Here is a 22,659-nt window from a genome sequence, read left to right on the forward strand (position 1 = left end):
TTGTATATGCCAACTGTGTGAGAAGACGTGTGATCGTTACCACATCGAACTGTGTGCAAAGCGAACAAAAACCATAAGTGAATACGCAAAACTAAGTATTAATAGAAATAATATTTAAATTATTTCTTTTGCTGTACTATGCACATTTGTGCGCACTTCCAATATATATTAAAAAGCACATACAAACAAATGTCGATCGACAAGCGCATACCGTGTACTACACGTGAGACATCTATCGGTAATGTTTCAGTACATCCCTATTGATTATAATTTTATTTATCTTGTATTGGGGTATTGGAGGAAATTTTATTATAAACGTTGGCTGCCATGAAACTGGCAAAAAAGGAAGTGCTATTTTCGTGTGGTGTTATGGCGTCATCGAGCGCGGTTTTGTGAATTTAATGAGGTCGTTGTTTTGTTATGTTTACAAGGAGCATTTTTGCCGTTTTTTGTAACGTTTAGTGGAGACTGAAGTAAGTTTGGTTATGTGTTGTCCTTATTGTAAACTGTATTGTTTTGATTTTCGTTGCATTTTGCTTAAGATTGTGTTTACCCCAGTTCTCCAGGATCAGGAAATTCTCACCAAGTCGGCCGTAGATGTGGTTATATGTTTCATATATCCTAAATTAATTTAATTATTTTTACCATAAGTTACTATTGTCGATCTCTGTTATATAATATCTATATGTTCTATGTTATTAAACCTACTAGGAGCTTCATTAGGTTATTGACATAATTATGTGTTCAACACTTCAAATTAGTTGTTTGTCGCAAATTTGTCCAGAAGTATGCACTTTATAAACTGGTAGAATTATAGGCTTTGCTTGCAGAAGTGCCGAATGTTCCCAAAAGTGGTTTTATACCCCCAGTATTTTCATGTGGATCTTGGCCATTTAAGTTGACAAGTGATGAATTGACAAGATGGCATGAATTAATATTCGTTATGTTTTAACGTTTGTGACAAGGAAATTGATAAGCGTTTTTTATGGCTTCAGATGCTGCAGGAAAACTGATTTGTTTCATTTGTGTTTATAAATGGTTTAACAATTTTTATGAAAGGATAAAAGTATGAATGCTTGTGTACAAGGTAGAAAAATACATTTGAGGAAGTTGGACAGAATTAAACTAACAGTTGCCAGCTTCAAGTAAGTGTATCAAATTACATACAAGTATTTCTTCGTAGAATTCCTCAGGTAATGGCGTTGTCAATGGTAAAACGGGCATGAATATCAACCTTTTCTTTATTTAAAGTGACTTTAGGGAGGAAAAAAATTGAAGTCACAATATCTTTGACTACAATGTGATTCAAACTGTATTTTAACATGTCATTATCATAATCATCATTGACCTGCATAGGGCAGTCGCTCAGGTGGTAGATTCCCCATCAGTTGTTTGTCTAGTCTTTTCTTAAATGATTTCAAGGAACTATTTCTATAAATGAATAATTCTTGCAATTTATCCTCATGAATTCCTACTTCATCTTCATGTTGTGGTCTCTTCTACCATCAAAAGCTCCACTCAAGCTTATTTATTTACTAATATCATTCCACCGCATCTCTCCCCTGCCAGCTCAGAACATATCCTTGATAAACACGACCTGTTAGAGTAAATCCATTAAATGATAGTTGTCATTAGCTACCTACCCATCCCGCCGAACAGCGATATCTTCTATATATATAATTTGAACATCTAACAACGCTGGATACCGTGGTTCAAATCCCGGTTACTCCATGTGAGATTTGTGCTGGTCAAAGCAGAGGCAGGACAGTTTTTTCTCCAGGTACTCCAGTTTTCCCTGTCATCTTTCATTCCAACAACACTCTTCATTAACATTTCATCTGCCAGTTATTTATCATTGCCCCAGTAAGCACGACAGGCTTCGGCAGCCAGCACATCTCCTATCCTCGCCGCCATATGGGGGCTTCATTCCTTTCCTGACCCAGTCGAATGACTGGAAACAGGCTGTGGATTTTCATTTTTAACACAAAATTGTGAGAAAACGGCAACCAAACTAACAGATGCCAGCTTCAAGCAAGTGTATCGAATTGCATACAAGTATTGCTTTGTAGAATTCCACAGCCAGTGGCGTTGTCAGTGGTAAAACGGGCATACATATAGACCTTTTCTTTATTTAAAGTGACTTTAGGGATGCGTTATAGGCCCTACATCGAAAGAAAGGTCTCCGTATCAGGATTACTAGAAAAATAATATTTCTTTCATTAAATCTTTCATTTACGTAAAGTAGTCATTTATTCAAATAATATGATGCCTAGGCCATTTGTCCGTAGATGGCTCCATGAAAGTTGTCTCTGCTGATTTTTCTATGCCAGCCTGATGGAGTGCTCTGTGAATGTTATCTATGCAGATCTCTCTATGTTAGTCCTATAGATGGCTCTGTGAAATCAAGTTATCACCATAATGTAAGTTGTTGCTCCATCTTGGTTCTAATACCCTATGTATGACAACATTATAAAACTAGAAGTCATTACAGGTGCTTTCAAGAATTTGGTAATTTATCTACATAGTATTGGTTTGATGTCTTCTGACAGTAACCTGCTTTTCAAATTCAAAGGGAAGCAGTTCCTGTTACATCTTGCTTTTGCAGTGACCATTAACAAAGCACAGGGTCAAAGTTTTGACTTATCTCAGTGCGTTTTCAGCCACGGTCAGTATATGTGGTATTTAGTAGAGTTAAAGCTGCGAGAGATCTCAAAATTATAACTACAACATATCATGGTCACGGGTATAGTGCGCATTGGTATCGCCCAAATATCACTATAAAATTTGTCACAAATGGAACATAATAATTGCTTTTACACATATCAAGTGAAAAATCCCTGGCAAATTAAGAAATTTTTGATGTTTGGAGAATATTATGTATACGTACTTTACCACTTTACAAGTACATTTGGTGTTGCGCTCACAGTGACACACGTATGTCTTTTGTCTTACACTTTCAACGATTTCTTGTGTGATATCTGTGTTCACTGAAGTTTTTTGCTTTCGTTTCATTGCTTCACTTGTCAAACATCATCATTTCATGAATTGTATCGCGATATGCAATATTTAATAGGCGACAAAATGGTATGGCCAATGTACATAAGAAAAATTCAGTGGACTAGTGATTTATTGGTCCAGGGATCGAGCTACTTTCGTTCGAACAGAAATAAAAATATTTATTGGTCCAGGGATCATGCTATTTTTCTGTTGACCTCCATTTTGCTGTTTGAACTGGCCGCTCTAGTCATATGGACAAAGATAATGAGAATCTACAGACATAGCACTCCCATTCCACGGTGCTAGCCCTGGACCTGAAGAAAGTAACAAAAGACAGCACCAGCAGCGCAGTATGTCACACTTATTCTCTTTGGTACGTCATAAACCAGTCCTGTCTACAAGCCTTAAGTATGTTTTCATATTTCTCAAATAACGACGGTATTTCTTAATTTGCCAGGGATTTTTCACTTGATATGTGTAAAAGCAATTATTATGTTCCATTTGTGACAAATTTTACAGTGATATTTGGGTGATACCAATGCGCATGGTACCCCATGGTCACTTCTCCGAAATTGAAGGGTACCGGTAAGCCTGTTTCACAAAAAGCATAGTTTACAATGAAATACTAAAATCAGTCAACGAATAGGGCAGTCAAATGCAATAATTTACGGTAAACTGTAGCCTCCTTTATTAAAGTGATCCATGACTGTTACAAGCATGCACAAGAAGAATGATAGGGCAGTTGCCAAGGTTCAGAATTTTTAAAAAAAATTATTTTTTTTTTTTTTCTTTTTTTTTTTTTTTGCTAGGGGCTTTACGTCGCACCGACACAGATAGGTCTTATGTCGACGATGGGATAGGAAAGGCGTAGGAGTTGGAAGGAAGCGTCCGTGGCCTTAATTAAGGTACAGCCCCAGCATTTGCCTGGTGTGAAAATGGGAAACCACGGAAAACCATTTTCAGGGCTGCCGATAGTGGGATTCAAACCTACTATCTCCCAGATGCAAGCTCACAGCCGTGCGCCTTTACGCGCACGGCCAACTCGCCCGGTAGGTTCAGAAATTATATGTTTATAGTCACAATGGAAGTGTAAGTTATACCCTCACACATGAACAAAGTATAACATCTGTTGATGAATGGTGGTGCTAAACACTCTCTCTCTCTCTCAATCACACACACACACACACACACACACACACACACACACATAAATGAAGTCTAACCCTTTATACCATGCTTTTTTTCTGCATGTGTGCTATAAATAACTTCGTCTTCTTCCACTTCCTCCATGTCTTGTCCCTGTTAAATGGGGTTGGCTTTTCTGGTTGCTCTTGTCCAGCATTTATTGTTTTGGACCATGGCAGAATCAGCACTGGAATTTTCCAATCCCTTAATAATCCTTATGCTCTTATCCCATTTTTGACTGTGCCAATGCTGGTTCATCTTGTAATGCCTTTCCTTCAACTCAGTGTGCTACATAGTCTTCTGAATTTCTTTCAATATTATCTAATCATCTGAGTCAGCTTTCTTTCAATTTTTCTGAGATTGGTGTTACTCTCAGATTCATTACAGATTTTTTTCCAGCTTGGTCACTTCACGAGCCCATTGTAGCATCCTCGTGTCAGCAATGTTAAGTTTCTGTTCATCCCTTTTCTTTGTCATCAACATTCAGAGCAATAAAGCATGGCTGGATGAACCAGTGTTTTGTATATTTTGCTTTTGAGATGCAGTGGCACCTTTTAACGCAGGGAAGTTGTGTTGTCCAACCATTAGTTATCCTATTGATGACATCTTTATCAATATCTGCATTGTCTTGAATCACTGATCCAATAGCAGAAAGTATTTGTTAAACTCTTTGTTATTAATTTGTAGTCCTTCATACGTCTGTTCGCTCATGGAGAAATAGCTTTGCGGAGGATAAATAGCTGTTTTATTTCTATTTATTTCCTGTCGTTTTGTTTTCAACACATCCTGCACGATGTCAGTTTTCTCTTGGAGTGCACTTACATTTTCAGCTACTAGAACTAAATCATCCGCAAAAAGCGTGCACCATGGGACTTCCTGAATGTGTTTCGTCAGTGAATCTATGACTGTTACAAAGTGATATGGACTGAGAGCTGATCCTTGAGCAGACCAACCCTAACTTCAAACTAATCTGTAGTTCAGCATGAGCTTTTCACAGATGTCAGGTTTCCATCATACATATCTTCGATAATGGTGTTGTACAGGTGTGGGACATCTTTCTTCTTTAGTACCCACATCAGAAGTTCAATATCTGCTGCCTATTTTCAGTGCAGACTTCTAGGTGCGTTTTCACTGTCGTTTGTTTCTTCCTCACGGACTTCTTGTGCTCAATGTGGTAGCGTGGTGCATAAGGCTGTCAACTTTTGAACTATGAACTAGTTACATTGTTAGGTGTGGCAGCAAAGTGGGCCTGGGGGCAAAGTCCCCACGTTAGGGCCATGAAGCGGCTGTTAAGCCTGTAGCATTCCGTATGGTGATAGCGGTTTCTGTGGACAGTGGCGAAAAGCTTAATTAAGCATGCCGGGTAGTGACAAAGCCATTGGTCTGAATTGGTTAGGTCTGGCTAGTGACAAAACCATTGTTCTGGAGTGGTTAGGTCTGGTTAGTGACAAAACCATTGGACTGTGATCAAGCAAACGGTGTCTGGGGTTATAAGCCCCAACTTAGGGTCACAAAGCAGCTGTTAGGCATGTAGTATTTCATAGGGCGATAGCAGCGCATTCTTTATTGGACAGTGGAGAAAAGCTGAATTAATTAAGTATGCTGGCTAGTGACAAAGCCGTTGGTCTGGATTGGTTAGGTGCGGCTAGTGACAAAACCATTGGTCTGGATTGGTTCTGTATTGTACATTGTTTCGTTACTGGTTACATTTAGTTGTGTTTTTATTGTGCACATAGTTGGTAACGGAATGTATTTGTTGGGAAAGATGTCGTACCGTATCCAAATATATCTCAGACAGTGGAAATGCTAATGTGTGCTTGAGCAGTGGAGAATGGTGAGTGCTAAGCTAAATTAGGTTATAAAAATAAATGTACGGTATGTCTGGGGCCTGATTGGTGGGTCTGTGGCAGTTGCAGTGAACACATCTCTACTCTAAAAGGTATTCCACAAAAGATTTGTACAGCATCTGGCAGAATGAAAGGACACATCATCCAAAGAAATGAAACATTTATTGAAACACACATTGAAAACAAAGAACAATGTATGCCATTACACACCATATATGCCATTTACTTGTTATTGAATATAACACCCGACAGTTGGTCGCCATCACATTCAGCGCATTCCTCCAGGCGGTTATTGAAAGCTTGCAACACCCTCTCCAGGATGTCCAATGGGATCTCCTCCACAGCTGTATGTATCCTTTCCTTCAGTTCAGCCACGGTATGAGGATGTGTAGCGTACACTTGACTTTTTAAGTAACCCCACAAGAAGAAGTGGGGTGGGGCAGTCAAATCGGGCAACCGTGCTGGCCAATGAATGTCGCCAAATCGGGAAAAGCAACCTACCAGGAAAATGATGCCAGAAGGCAGTCATGGACAGGCGGGCCTTGTGAGCTGTTGCCCCGTCCTGTTGGAACCATATGTTGTTCACCCTTGGAAGGAGGAAATCATTTAACATTTGGTCATAGCGATTGCTATGGCCATGAAGATCCTCAAAAATATATGGACCAATGATGTCAAACAAAGCCATGCTGCATCACAACGTCACACGTTCACAGTGCAGGGGTTGCTCATGCAGACAGAGGATTAAATGCCACCCAGAATGTGTGATTTTGTTTAATGACACCACTGTCTAGATCAGGGCCATCCAAACAGCGCTCCCCGAGCGCTAGCGCTCTGGCCGCGCTCCAAGGCAGTGCTCCGAGCGCTTTGAGGGAAGGTAGTTTCGGTAGTGGTGGGAGGAGCTTGGCTAGCTGAGCGAGCAGTCTGCCCGCCGGGCCGAAGAGAGCAGCCGATTTTTTAGTGTGCCACTGAGATTTTATGTGTTTAAAAAAACACAATTTGTAACGGCACTACAGTGCCAACCACAGGGATGATTACGGTGATTTGACAGACGCCAGTCGCCAATCGAAGTTGGAAGGATTGAAAGAAAATTTCAAGCAGCATTGTTCTGTATTATTGGTTTAATTTTTAAATGCTTGTTTACAAACGGGAATGAATATATGATTGAATTATCTGAAGAACACAAAAGTTGTGACTTACCGTATTTTTGTCTGAAAGGAGATTGAGGAGAGTGAGGTTGGTGGACCCACTTTACGAACAAGCTACAAATGTTCGTCGCAAATTGCCAAAGCTGGGAAACCCTTCGTGGAAGGGAATGTAATCAAGGAGTCCCTAATGGACGCGGCGGCATGTATTTGTCCTATGGAGCTATTTGAGAAATTTCACAAAATATCTCTTTCTCCTCACACTGTGGCTCGCAGAATAGACAATATGGCCGTTGATATGGAACGACAATTAATGGAGAAGGCAGCAAATTTTGTATCCTTTTTCCATCGCCCTCGATGAATCAACCGACGTTGCGGACACAGCTCATCTCGTTATTTTCATTCGAGGGTGGATGACGATATTCGGCTCACCGAGGATTTCCTAGACTTGGTAGCTCTCAAAGACACCACTACCGGTTTCGATATTTTCAAAGCAGTGGGGGGTGTTTTTGAGTCAATGGGATTAAAATGGGAGCGGTTCACTAGTGTAACGACGGATTGAGCATCTGCATTACGTAGTCTACGAACGGGGTCCCTCAGCTGTGTAAAATTAAAGATGACTGAGAGCGGTACTACCCTAATGGCGGCGATCCAGTGCTTGATACACCAGGAGGCAATCTGTGAATAAGTCGCCAAGCTTAAAGACGTAATCGGAAGAGTTGTGCGAGTGGTAAATTTTCTTCAATCCTATGGACTCACGCACCGTCAATTCAAAGAGTACCCCTGGCGAGTTGGCCGTGCAGTTAGGGGCGCGCAACTGTGAGCTGGCATTCGAGAGATAGTGGGTTCGAACCCCACTGTTGGCAGCCCTGAAGATGGTTTTCTGTGGTTTCCCATTTTCACACCGGGCAAATGCTGTGGCTGAACCTTAATTAGTACTTTAATTAAGGCCACGGCCGCTTCCTTCCCATTCCTGGGCCTTTCTTGTCTCACCGTCGCCATAAGACCTACCTGTGTCTGTGCGATGTAAAGCAAATAGAAAAAAAAAAAAATCAAAGAGTTCTTGGATGACTTCGAAGTGGAGTATCCGGATATCCCGTGCCATGCAGAAGTAAGATGGCTGAGCAAGACGAAGGTGCTTCATCGAGTTTTCTGCTTGCGGAATGCAATAGATACCTTTTATGACACAAAAGAGCGGTCCGAAATTCTTTTGCGTAATCCTAAGTGGGTGGTGGACTGGGTCTTTTTAAGTGACTTTACTGCCCATCTTGAACACTTCGCTTACCGAGCTCGATAGCTGCAATATCTTAAGTGCGACCAGTATCCAGTATTCGGGAGATAGTAGGTTCGAACCCCTCTGTCGGCAGCCCTGAAGATGGTTTTTCGTGGTTTCCTATTTTCACACCTTAATTAAGGCCACGGCCGCTTTCCTTCCCAGTCCTAGCCCTTTCCTGCCTGATCGTCGCCATAAGACATATCTGTGTCGGTGCGACGTAAAGCCAATAGCAAAAAGAAAAAAACTTCGCTTCAGGGGGAAAAGCACAATATCTGCGATTTGGTGGAAGAAATTCAAGCGTTCAAAAGAAAATTGATTTTGTGGGAAAACCAGTTGTGTGCAAGGAACACAGGACATTTTCCATTGCTTGAAGCAGTGAAATAAGGTATCGACTTTGATGAGTACTTGCAGGCAATTCACCAATTACAAGAAGAGTTTGAAAAGAGATTTTCAGAATTATCAGAACCCCAAGCGGTGTTAGATGTAATTGTTCGAACATTTTCTCTTAGTGCAGACAGTGCTCCACAGCTATTTCAATTAGAGTAGCTTGAACTGCAGTGCAATGTTCGTCTTAAAGACCGCTTTCTAATGTCACGAAGTTTGGAAGAATTTTATAGTGGCTTTCCGCAAGAAGGATACCCCCTTTTATATAAACATGCATGTAAAGTTCAGTCAATGTTCGGCTCAACGCACATTTGTGAGCGTTTCTTTTCGGTTCTTAACCTTACCAAAAGTAAACATCGTGCAACGATGAGCGATAGGAACTCGCGTAATTGTTTAAGAATATTGGTAAAATTTTGTAGAATTTTCCTCTCAGATATGTTCAAATTTCAGTTTTGAATAAATCTCATTACTGCATTCTTTACTTAACACTTGATTTCGTTTCCTGCATATTCCATACATCGGAGTACCTTTCGATTTGTATATGCGGTATATTAGTTATGGCAAAACAGCCTTATCAATATGATGTCAACAAACCCATAAAAGCCGACGGACGCACGACTATACGTACGTATCCAGTCAGCGCGGTCCGAACATAGTCCGTCTCAGGTCTCCTCGCTGCCACACTGTAGTGGTGGTAGGGGAAGGAGCGCTAGTCTGACTGCCCAGTGCTCCCCGAGCGCGGGCGCGCTCTCGGAGCGCAATAGCTGGATGGCCCTGGTCTAGATGAAAATGAGCCTTGTCCGACATCAGTATGTTTCGCACCTGCGGCTCGGTTGCTATAAGTTCCAGGAAATGCAATGCAATGTTTCATTTTGTTTCTGTGCGACCTACATTTTGAACGGGTGGATCTGACATTCTCAGCACCAAGGCATGTTTGGCAGTAGAACGCCGAGGACTTCAGATAAGTGCTTGATGGTTCACCTCTGCTTGGTCTGGGGTCCGCCGTGTCTTTCATCGCCCTGGGCTTTTCTTCTCTGCATACAATGCAGTAGCCCTGAATTCTTGCACCCATGGTACAATCGTCTGATGATCAGGCACTTTATGATGTTGGCCCAACTGGAAATGGCGACGAAAGAGTCGCTGAACATTGAAGGGAGACTCGTTATTTTTGAAATACGCCTCAGCGACTATTGCTCGATCCTTCGAACTCCACAATGCCATACATATAAATGGCAGGCCTTCCTCAATGCAGTGCTCGCATACCTAGTTTGCGCAGGCGCAACAGTGACATTGTACTACGTGACTCAAATCACACTATTCATTCCGTCGGACCCTGTATTATTTCAACTCTATTAGAATGCTGTAAAACTTGGGCAGCAGTTACTGAATTTCTACGGTGTCTACCAAAGATGATCTTGTGGCACTCAGTCGCAGGCTTTCTCTAGATCTGTGAAGACTGTATGAAGCTCTTTTCTATACAACATCCTTGGGGCAAAGATGGCATCTACAAGCATAGATCCAAATTGATTTTCAGTGATGCTGCTCTCTTCCTTCAGCATTGTTCTGGCAGCTCTCTCCCAAAGCTTCATAGCATGGTTTAAGTTAACATTTTGATCCCTCTGTGCTTCTCCTCTGTTCTTGTAAATTGGGTCAATGATGTTCTTTCTCTATTCCTCTGGGATATGCTTACTCTCTGTGATCTTGTTAAAGAGGCCTGTAAACCACTGGATTCCATCATCTTTTAGACACTGCCATGCTTCAATAGGGATATCATCTGTTCTTGCAGTATTACAGCTTTTCATTTTCTTCACTGGATATCGGGCGTATAAGGTCTTGATTTGGGGGTTAATATCTGCAGGATTCTTTAGGGTTCTCCTCATTTTAAGAGTTTCTGAAAATATGGCTTCTAGTGCATTTTTATTCCTCATTTGTCAGAACATCCTCTTTTTCATTTTTGATGTACTGGATATGCATAAATCTCTTGGATCTCTCTGTATTTTGGCCATCCTTTGTCTCTGTCTTATCCTTGGCTTTGACAATATGAAAGTGACTGAGGTATGAGCGATGCTAGTAATGCCAATCCTTATGCAGCCGGTCCCTGCTATGAATCGTGTGAAAATGTTGCTCACAGGGTCGGTTGGTGTATGCATTTCAGTGGGCTTGGCAGACTGATATGTAATAGCAACTCTGGCTCAGTGAGGAAAGCAATGGGAAACTATCTCACTCCTCATTTTCCTAGTACACCTCTTCAGTGATGCCTAGGCCATCTATGACAGCTGATGGCAGAGCTGTTGAGGATCCCACCAGCGGCATCGCTGGCGGACTGAACATACGTACAAAGATATTCACACATTAAGGTATCCATTTTTCCTTGCTTTGTTTCCAATCTTTTATACAGAGCTGCACATAATCTGTCCTTACCCTAAGTCACTGCTTTTTTGCTTCTTCTCTTAGCTTCTCAATACAAACTGCCAGGTTTTGAAGCAACTTACTTTTTCTTCACCACATCCTGAACTTACTCAAGAATTCTCTTAGCTGATTCCTCGATGACAAAGGGCATATTTACTATGCCACTGCTGTTCAACATCCATTTCTTCCTGCTGATGGTTGTGTAACCAAATAGGTTATAAGATAATAGCAGAAACAGTCTTGGAAATGTGTAGGTTTTCGAAAGGGAATGCTGTCCAGTGGCTTATGGTTATAACTACGTACGGCTGCCGTTTGATACTATCTGCTACTGTGACATATTACATGAACTAGAGATCTTAAAATCACTTTTATACAAAAAAATATTGCTTTTAAGTATTGAATGATTTATGAAACAGGTTTTTAAGTACAAAATGTTTCATGTGGGGTTTTAACATTTCATTAGTCTCAAGATTAGGTATGTAAAGTGATATCCATTTGAGGCGTACAGCTAGACCAAAACTACGTACAGTTAAATGAGTTACCGTCTGCAATTTTGAGATCAGGCATGAAAACTGACAACTATATACATTCAAAAAATAACTTTTGTTATTTTCTGCAAATTAAAGATTAGAATGAAAAATAATAATTTCTGGCTACATACAGCTATAGGTCATGCAACCATATTTACATTTAATTCACTTTGGCCTACATACATTTTATTTAAAAAAATTTAGAGGTTAGGTATGTACTGTCTGTAGATGAGAAGAATGCAAGAACGAAGAATGTGCCTCCAAGCACGAACTTCCTGTTCTGCTGAGACGAGCCGGCTCTTATCTCCTCTTATCTGCTACAGGAAAACATTGACTCACACTTCGCAGTGTTCAGCATCTTGCTTGACCTAATCAGATATGTGAACACTCAGATGAGTATGGACCAATCTATCTGAATTTTTCACTTGGTTCGTTCATATATTGCTCAGCTACAACTGGTATTGCTTGCACATAACAAATCACAGCATCAATCAGAACAAAAGTCTGCAATATTACTGGCTAAATTTTTGCAAGCATTATTTCAGCATGCTATGAAAACCCGGATTATTGCCTCGAAAAACTTTGTTATATCAAATCTCAAGTTGATAATACTATTAGGTCAGGGGTAAGGGTACGTATTTTGAGGTGGGTGCCACTGGGTTTCTAGCAAAAGAATTGCCCTTAGTAATGATAAAACATGCCAAATGTTTGGTGAAAAATAATTTAGATAGACATTTCGTGTTCCAGTAGGCCTATTTTGATTTGCGTCGGTTTTTGCATTATACTGATGTCTCATTATCCTTGGTGTAACTCTCGTCCATTAAGAAATCAATTGTTTTTAATCTCTTCAGCATCATGATTATACACTATAGCAATGAATCCATATTAATTTTAATTTAAAAAATCACTGTCGTATATCAGATTGGCCTACATGATATTATACTTTATGGGAGCAGATATACAGTGTACTTATTTTTAATTTATTTCATTCAGGTTGTTTAATGAAATGAAATGATGTAAAAATTCATCATATAATTATTATATCTTTTGTGATGTAACATAAGCAGTGCAATTCTGTAGACGTTATAGCTATACCTATTGTTACATGTTGTTGGGGTAAATAAATGAGACAGAACCTGGTAGCGCCCTATTTCTAAGATTTTTTAACTAAGCACTGAAACTACACATTTACGCACTTGCAGTGTTGAAGCTCTCGCGCTCTCTCTCTTAGTTTCTCATGTTTGATCTACAATGACTGACACACAAACACACACCCCGCCTCGCCCTGCGCCCCTTCCAATTACATCATACTGTTCACCCGTTGTCACATTCGCCGGTGCAGTAGCGAATTATACACTGCCTGACAAAAAAAGTTAAGCACCCAGGAGTGATTGAAGGTGAATGAAACTTCGTATACTGAAGGACCATGTGCCTTTATTGAACTGATTACAATATGGGATGAAAGAGACAAGAAACTTCGATCACTTACACTACACTCACTCAGCCGCTCAGTCACACTCGTTAGCTCTGTTACGGTTCGCAGTCTACACGTCACTCTCGCAACTCGGGATAGTATCCGCTGTTCACTCAATCCGTCGAACTCCGTTCGCAGTCTGCACATATCGTACCCAAGTTTCCCTTTGCGCTGCTCCAGAACACACAAGGTTCTTCTACAACAGGCTGCCCCAAGAGACTCGCACAGAGTCTTCCCGAAGGCAAATACTCTCGGCGCGCCATCCAGATTCTTCCACTATGCCGAAGCCCTCCAATGAGCGAGCAGGGCGATCTAGATAGCAGCGACGGAGGCGCTGACCGACCCACAAGCAGCTTTCCTCCCTCCATCTGGTGGCGGGAGTAGGGAGAGGGTGGGCCTTCCTTGGTGATGAGCATGCGGTTGGAGCTAGCTAGCATGCCCTACTTCCCACTGTTGTACATTGACATGGCAGACGCAGCAGGTCACCATGCCACACTATTTTGAAATTTCTCTTGAGATGTGTCCGGCTCCATGGATAAATGGTTGGCGTACTGGCCTTTGGTCACAGGGGTCCCGGGTTCAATTTCCGGCCGGGTCAGGAATCTTGACCATCATTGGTTAATTTCGCTGGTATGGGGACTGTGTGTATGTGTCGTTTTCATCATAATTTCATCCTCATCACGACGTGCAGGTCGCCTACGGCGTCAAATCAAAAGACCTACACCTGGCGAGCTGAACATGTCCTGCGACACTCCCGGCACTAAAAGCCATATGCCGTTTCACTTTTTCTTGAGATGTGAAATAATGATAATAACAATAGTAAATGTCTGAAAATTTAATCAAAATGGATCTCTCAAAGTTTAATAAAGCATGATAATTCTCTTTTTTCTCTCAGGATGTGTACATAAGGCTATGTTGTGGTCACCTTAATCGGGCTTACCTAATTGTCTGAAAACAATTAAAAGGGTAGGGAACTGCACCTGGGTTGTATACATTCCAACTGACTTGAAATCAACCCGCTGTTTTCTATTATAATATATGCACACATAAGCATTTCATCAGTACATACTAGCCTAGTATCTTATAATTATAAACAAGCATACAGTAATAATGAACCTTACACAAATAAACTAAAGACTTGAAGGTTTCCCACTAATAATTGAACATATTGTATATAATAAAAATAGAAGAACGTGGATAAACATGGTTCTTCTTCTTAATACATTTTTTCTAGTTCGTAATTAGAACATAATTTCCAAATGCTGCACATTTATATGCAGAAAATATCCACAACGGAAAACCTCCCAGCGTCTACATCTAACATAACAAAACAATTAATTCTGAATTATACGTAATAATATGTCTCAGTGTTGTGATATCTGTTTCAGTACAATAACATATTTCGTAAGTATCACTTTGCAGTGCATACTGTACCAGGAAAAGTTCGTGGGTTTAGGGCATGAGAAGGATCTCAGGTAGTGGAGGTTGATTTCGGAGTCGATACAGAGCAGGATAGAATCGCACGGCGAATAATAGATGGTTATACTTTTTCCAAATAATTTATTAATAATGATAATAAGGACAGCAATAATCACATCTAATATGAATGGAATTCGTTTTAAATTATGATAGTAGAAAGCAGAAGTGATTAAGAATAGGCAGACGCCTGGCTGCTAACCCTATGTAAAACACATGTAGAATGACAAGAACGCCTAAAGGTGTCAAACCCAATACTCGTGTGACAGCTGTTGACGCCTTTAGGCGTCAAACCCAGTTAAGGGGCTAATATATATGACAGTCTTCTGACCCTTCTTGCTGGCTTCCTACATAACCGTTGGCAGAGAGTGGTAATATTAGGCACTTCATCCTCATGGTTACCAGTCACACTGGTGTCCCACAAGGCAGTGCTCTTGGCCCCTTGCTGTTTTCCTTGTTTATGGACGATCTGCTATCCAAACTCAACGAAACAGCAAATACCCTACTTTTTGCTGACGACTGTAAGATATTTAGGGAGATCAGGAATCCAGCAGATGCAGCTCTGCTACAGTCCTCACTTAACGCCCTCTCGAACTGGTGCTCTATTTGGAGATTTATCCCAATCCACAAAAATGCAGTCATATGACCATAACACTACGTAAATCTCCTCTATCGACATCATATTACCTACTCGACAAGCCCATCATTGTAGTTACGGTACAGCATGACTTAGGTGTAATATTATATACAAAAATTTCAATTTAAGAACTACATAGAAACATATACAACCAAGGCTATGAAATTACTAGGCATTCTCTACCGCTTCACAGAAATTTCTGATCCCACTGCTCTTCGTCTCTTCTTTCTCATGATCATTCAACCTCTCTTGAACTACCGCTCTCCAGTATCGACAACAGCCTCCCCTTCCAATATTAATCAATTAGACAGCGCAGTACTTTTTTTTGCTGCAATTGTTAGGAACAGGAACCCCAAGATCAGAAATCTGTCTACGCAGCAGGTATTAAGGGCAATAGATGTGTCATCGCTGCACATCAGGCGTCAGGTAGCTGACCTGAATTGTCTCAACGGGATCTTAAATGGGCATTACCGCCCGAAACATCTTGTCTCACTCTTCTCTCTTTGTGTTCCTTCCTGCTCCTTCAGAACCAAAGACTTCCTCCACATTCCCCACACTCAGCACTCAATACTTCAACGATCTTTCCTAATCCGCCTCCCAACTCTCTTCAACAATATTAATAGGAGACAAGAGCTTGATATAGCATCAAGTAAAAGTATATTCGGGAGGGATGTAAAAAGTCTCCTAAGGTTAAGTTGATTGTGAAGAGGTTATACCGCCATCTTGACCCACGACGACTTGGCTATGAACATGGGCATTCTCATGGTTTTTGATTCGAACAGTTGTTATCAGTAGCCTGTGTACCTGATCTTGTTATCCATCATTATGTTTGTTATATTTTAGCATGAAAATTTACATTTGTTAATCAGTCTCTTGATAGTGCAAGTGAAATTTCCTGAGTGTAGCAGTATCTTGTGCTTCGTGAATAAATAAATAAATAAATAAATAAGGGTTTTTAACATCCATAAACTCACATTTTGACTTCCAGATGGTCAGGAAAATTACTTTTCTAGACTTCGGGGTCTCGATATATTTTATAACAACCTCATTCCTATCAAAGTGAAGAACAGAATGCACCTCTTAATACTAACTGGGAATGCAAATGATATACCTCTACCTCATGGAGCCTATGTTGCTGAGGACATAAGTCAACCTTCAACATTTTCTGATCCCATGACACCTGTCAAAGAAACTGAAGAAGAATTCCAGAATTTCCTTTCCAGTGAACTTTGCACCAGAGTGACTGACAACCCGTCCACTGGTTTAAGTTTTGATGGAAGTGAAGAAAACTTGCTACTTGATACTGACCTGAGCAATTTAATGATTCCCAATGAAGATGTAACAGACAGTGCTTTGAACTACTTGCAGGTTTATGTCACCTACAAGTGTAAAAGCATTGACAGTTCGTTGGGAACACAAACGGATATATGTCATCTTGATCTGAAACTATCCTCTGAACAAGACTGGATCACTTATTTTTAAAGGTGGTCTCGCTTCTCTTTGCCTGAATGGTTGGCTATGATGATGGACTTTGAAGTTATTTTTGCTTCCTTCCACAGACATTGTATTTCAAAGTGCTACAAAGTAATGGAAACATTAACATTTGCTGTACACTTAAAATTTCCCAAAATCAATAAGAAAATTATTGTCATATGTGTAAGGACAAGGACTTTCATTCACATCAGACATTTTGAACAAAGAGGCTAAGTGGGAAGCAATGAAGAATGCAGTGAAGAACCTACTCTGGGATGTAATACCTTAAACAACCATGGATTACATTTCCTGCCGTAACATTGTAAATTAAGCACTTAGACGGTGACAATATTGCTGACTTCATCTTTGGAAGGGTATTTAAAATATACCATGACAAATACAACACACTGAGCCCTAACTTCGCCACTTAATAAAGACACAAATAAATAAATACATAGCCTACCAAGACGTGATAGCCTGCAGGTTGTGGAATATCAGCCTTGTGACATCCATATCCGTCTTGTCTTGTATGATGAAGAAGAAATACTTCAAAATAATTTTAAGAAAAACACATTCATAGTAATATGATTAATAAAACATGCTTAACTAAGCCTTATGAGGCTGGCAAAACTATTATGCATTATAATTTGCCCTACAATAAATATTTTCTCATCAAACCAATATGGCTTTGTTAAGGGCTGCAGAACAGCAGATGCTGTCTGGTTGCTGGCAGAAAATGCACGGAGAGAAGAGAAGAAGGATCCACATGGACTTTCTAAATTTAGAAAAGGCATTTGATCTGGTCCCTTATGAACTCATCTCGTATTCGCTCCGTACCTGTGGGTTCAGCTCCTCCATCACAACTCTCTAAGCTTTGTCCACTGTGCAGCTGGTGTCACAGTACCATTTGACATTCAAATGGGAGTTCATCAAAGATCTGCCCTGTCACTGTTCCTGTTCATCTTGTGCATGGACACAGTAACCACGAACCTGGAAACACCCCATCAATGGCATTCTGAGACAGTACTGATGCTTCTAGACGTGCATTAATCACCCGCTCGAAGATTTTCATGGTGTGGCAGAGGAGAGGAGACTATTTTCGCGGGCAGACATAGTAACATCACCCTTGCCTTTCCAGAGTGAAAGTGTTCGCGTGAGTGTCCAAGTGTATCCGCTGGGTTTCAAAGTTGCTGTCCATGTTTTTCCTTGATGTGGATGACATGACCAATAACTTAAGTGGCATGGTGACGAGATCTGATGGATCCTATAGATAGTTTTGGTTCCTCCGGTTTAGTCTAATTGTTCATAGAAGTCACGAAAGTAATTGCCCTTGATGGTTGCTTCTGTTTAATGACAGATTTGAGTTCCCTATAGCAGACCAGATCGGTGTCAATTCAGATCCTTCTTCTTCATCATCCAGTATTCGGTCTGCGACTTGCAACGACCAATGCTATATGTGGTAATGTGCGACAGGTATTTCTTGAAGAACGTATTTCCTTTTGCCAAGTCCCATTCCAAGATGCATTCACCAGCTTCTTTATACAAGCCAAAGACGAATCCACTATGCACTCGTCTGAAACCATTGCTTGTTTAGCCAACATGGCTGTTGGGGTCTCCACTGATTAACAAGCGTACGCTGGCATTGTAGTGTGGTTGTATGATTCCAGTTCTGTCCAGAATCCATCTGGTTCCTCTAATGGTTTCCTACTTGTGGTGTGTAACAGGAGATGATGCGTACTATTGTTGACCCGGTGACAACTCAGATGTCAATTAAGCAATCGAATATACGGTCTATGCAGGTGATGTTATCTCACAATCTCTTGGATACGGTAATTGCCACACCATTTAAGCAGGATGTTGTGCCATAGTATAAGAGCTTGTATCCTTCACCAGTATCACAGGTTTTTGCACTTTTCCACTTAATCTGCTGGACAGAGGCAATGTCTACCCATCATAGATCGAGTGATTCAACCATCTGGCAGCAGCGTCCAGTCATTGTCCCACTGTTGATCGTCACAAATTGGGTAATTTGGCCTTGCTTTTTGAACCTACTCCAGTCAGGCAGGTAGCCCTCGCACATTTCTCATACGGATCGGATTGCTGAAGGCTATAAAGAAATTGCTCTGTGCTCTGATGACAGCAGTTGTGAATCTGATGTTGCAGACTTTCTATTGACTCATAATGATGTGATAAAGTGCAATTTTGATGCTAATGTCACTCAGCAGTGTGAGTTAAGTGATCAGATAACTGATTATTATCATGACATAATACAGGAAAATGCAGACCATTATGTCATGGGCTGGGCATGCAGCAAGTTTGCCCATGCTGAGTGTAGGGATGTATTGTCATCTTATGATAATGATTATAGCATGGGAAACTTGCACATAGAAATGACAATTCTAAAATGATGTTTCCAAATATTTGTGGGGGAAATTTAGGTGCTAAAATATCAGGAACATTTGAAGATAGTTTTTGTCAGTTTAAGTTAGAAAGCATACATGGGATTAGAAGAAAATTAACGGACAGGTTTTTGTCATTGAATGAATGTAGTGTATACATATGTATCAACTGTGTAAAATTACTGACTGACAAGTAATAAGTTTTTCAAAGTCCTTATAAAGGCATATGTGAATAGAACCAATGACTCAACAGCGAAAAATATTGCCTTTAAAATTACCAAGTTGAAAAAGATATTACATGTGTGATTTGCTCTTGAAGACTGTAGGCCCTAGTCATAACATGACGATCTAATGTTTTAATTTGATAATACATTTGTTTTATTCTTATCACTGGTTCATTCAGATCAACATCCATCTTTTTCCTTCCCTATATTATGTTACAAGAACGACGCAAACGTCTTAAAATCTGTATTTCGTTGGGTTGGAAGTCAAAATGTGTAGGTTTGAATAACACGTTGTGTTCCCTGCGAGCCTCTAGATGGCAGCGCTACGCGCTGTTGCCGCTGCTCTGCGTGTTAAGTGAGGAGAGTTTCCACCATTATCATATTAAGCTATTTGGTACTACTTACCACATCTGAAAATAGGTAACCAAACTGGACAATTGCGTGTGTGCCAGAAGATGTTCATCAGTGTTCTCGGTGTATCAACAACAAGAGTACAGAGAGTTTGTAAACGGTACTTAGAGACAGGAGATGCTCCGGTTGAAAGAAGAGGTGGAGACCGAATGGCAAATAGTTGGGAAAAAGGGATGCTGTTGAAGAGTTTATTGAGAAGCTGAAACCAGTTCAATCACACTATTGCCTTGGAAAAAACATTACTAGATTGTTTATGTCCAGTGAATTATCAATTTCAAAGCTCTGGAAAATGTTTAATGAAGATCCAGAGAAAACTCTGGATAACGTTATGTACGAGTTTTTCAGGTCTGTCTTTGTATCTGATTATAATATTATTTCTTTTCCCCAGCAACTGACTGCTGCTCAGTGTGCATCTGTTTAGAGCAACAAATAAAGCAAATGCGATCAGATGGAGACGAGATTAAGAAACAAGAACTGACAACACAACTTGCTTTACACAAAGCTAAGGCAAAAGTTTTTTATGATGAACTGAAAGTTGAGGTCATTCGTGAAATAACCTGCACATTTGATTGTCAGAAAAACCGTACATTGCCTAAGTTGCAAAATCAAATTGCTTATTATACACGCCAAATATATGTGTACAATTTTACGATCTGCCAAGGTCCATCAGGTGTGCGGCAAAACCAAGGAAATACGTTTATTTACATGTGGAAAGAAACCGATTTTGCAAAGGGATCTAATGACATTGTGTCCTGTGTGCATCACAGGTTAACATCAACAGATCTAAATGGCATCACACCACCCGCCTAATGTCGGACAGCTGTGGAGGGCAAAATAAGAACCAGACAAAGCTAACATAAGAAGCTCCTGTCATTGTGAAACGACTGAAGATCTTCTATCCAATGGTTGGAAATTCTTTTCCACCACCCAATAGAATGTTAAGTCAAATAGAAAAAGTTCTCAGGTCAAAAGTTACTGTCATATTACCGAGTGAGTACCATGAACTATTCAAGGATCACAGAATAGTTTTCTAGCTGGGAGCAGATGTCGTCAATCGGTGTTGGAAAGATGCAGTTGCTGATGACATCAAGCTCTGTGGTCAGAGAGGGATATGCAGACGAGGCAAAGTTTACTCGTCTATGAAGCCGAATGTTATCCAGATTGGAAGAGCCTTAAAGGAAGTGTAAGTTAGGGACATTGATTTTCTGCTTAGAAAGCATTTCGGGGAGATTTGGGAAGAAAACGAAAATCTTGCTTTCTATAAGAATCTGATCGATTCTCAAACTGCTGTGAACAATGCGGAGGATTCAGAGTTTAAAATTCATCCAGAAGACAAACAGTTGCCTGTGTAATTTCGATGGAACAGGACAGGACTTGAAAGGTTGTGGCCTTTTTACTTCTTGCAGACTTTCATTTGATGTCATATACTATATAATCACACTTACTTGTAGTTCAATAAATAATTTCTTTTTTTCATTTGAACCAGCATTAAGGCATCTTCTTTCCAGTTACGTTATGATAATATGTCTACAGAAGCAAACCTATCTAGATCCATGAAAACAGGAGCAAAACTCGGTGAATCCAAACCGTTTTAGGTAATACCTAAAAAAATAAAACCCCAATATTTTAAAGATTGTCAGAAAAATAGTCCATAAGTGAATATAAATCTACAATGAAAAGGAATTTTGAATATCTGTGAGCCAAAGGAAGTAAGACGTTTTTCGTGTTTCCTGAAAAAAATGTTCTGGTGCACTCACAGAGTTTTGCTTCTTGGCGCCTCCTTTAAGGCATCACCCAGGCAATTTGCCAAATTGTATCAGAAGGTTACAAAAGGGCATACACAACAACGGGTACAACACAAGAAGACATTCGTTACTATTTTATCTCCCATTTATACTTTTCATTGATTTTGTGGATACCTTTGATATGATAGCAGACATTGCAAGATATGAACTCAGTGAAGTTATAGACTATGTGGAGTAAGTGTATGTTAGGGACTCAATTGTACAAGTAAGAAGGTGAGCGCAACCACTGAGGTCCCCACCTGAAACATGGAATATTCACAATTCAGTTGTTAGTGTCGGCATAGTGAATTTCTGAAATTAATGATAATGTAGCACCCGTTGGTATGGAAATTCATAGAGGTATTTTATTGATTTTACTAGTGCTTTAACATCGCACTGAGTATCAAAGTTTTTCTATAGAGGTATTGCAAGACGAACTGCAAATGAATGAACAAATTGTTGTACAACTCATTGGTGGTATACACAGGTGCATCCATCTGCCAATAAGAAGTTCACTGTAAATGAAGCTCGTATCGGAGAAATAGTACGCAGTCATCAATAATATAAGGATAATGCTTTATAGTGGAAGCTGTTTTCTATCCAATTTTGACTCAGTAATTCAGTCTCTGTCAAAAGTAATTTAATAGGAATAAATAACATTTAGAGAACCTCCGTGGCTCAGGAGGCAGCGCGCCGGCCTCTCACCGCTGGATACCGTGGTTCAAATCCCGGTCGCTTCATTTGAGATTTGTGCTAGACAAAGTGGAGGCGGGACAGGTTTTTCTCCGGGTACTCTGGTTTTCCTTTGTCATAATTCATTCCAGCAACATTCTCCAGTAATATTTCATTTCATCTGTCATTCATTAATCATTGCCCCAGAGGAGTGCGACAGGCTTCGGCAGCCGGCACAATTCCTATCCTCGCCGCTAGATGGGGCTTCATTCATTCCATTCCTGATCCGGTTGAATGACTGGGAACAGGCTGTGGATTTTCATTTATTAATGCAATACT

The 22,659-nt window shown here is 40.3% G+C and overlaps 1 protein-coding gene across 1 annotated transcript in view; it reads left to right on the top strand.

The window, feature by feature from the left end:
* The first annotated feature begins 366 nt into the window (after positions 1-366).
* The window catches only part of LOC136867230 (condensin-2 complex subunit H2), a 266,034-nt gene continuing 243,741 nt past the window's right edge, over positions 367-22,659 (top strand). Inside the window, exon 1 of the mRNA XM_068227053.1 lies at positions 367-473. The gene's annotated coding sequence lies outside the window, so the exon portion shown is untranslated. The remainder of the gene's footprint in view (positions 474-22,659) is intronic.

The sequence above is a fragment of the Anabrus simplex genome, chromosome 3 (assembly GCF_040414725.1).
Source record: "Anabrus simplex isolate iqAnaSimp1 chromosome 3, ASM4041472v1, whole genome shotgun sequence".
NCBI lineage: Eukaryota > Metazoa > Arthropoda > Insecta > Orthoptera > Tettigoniidae > Anabrus > Anabrus simplex.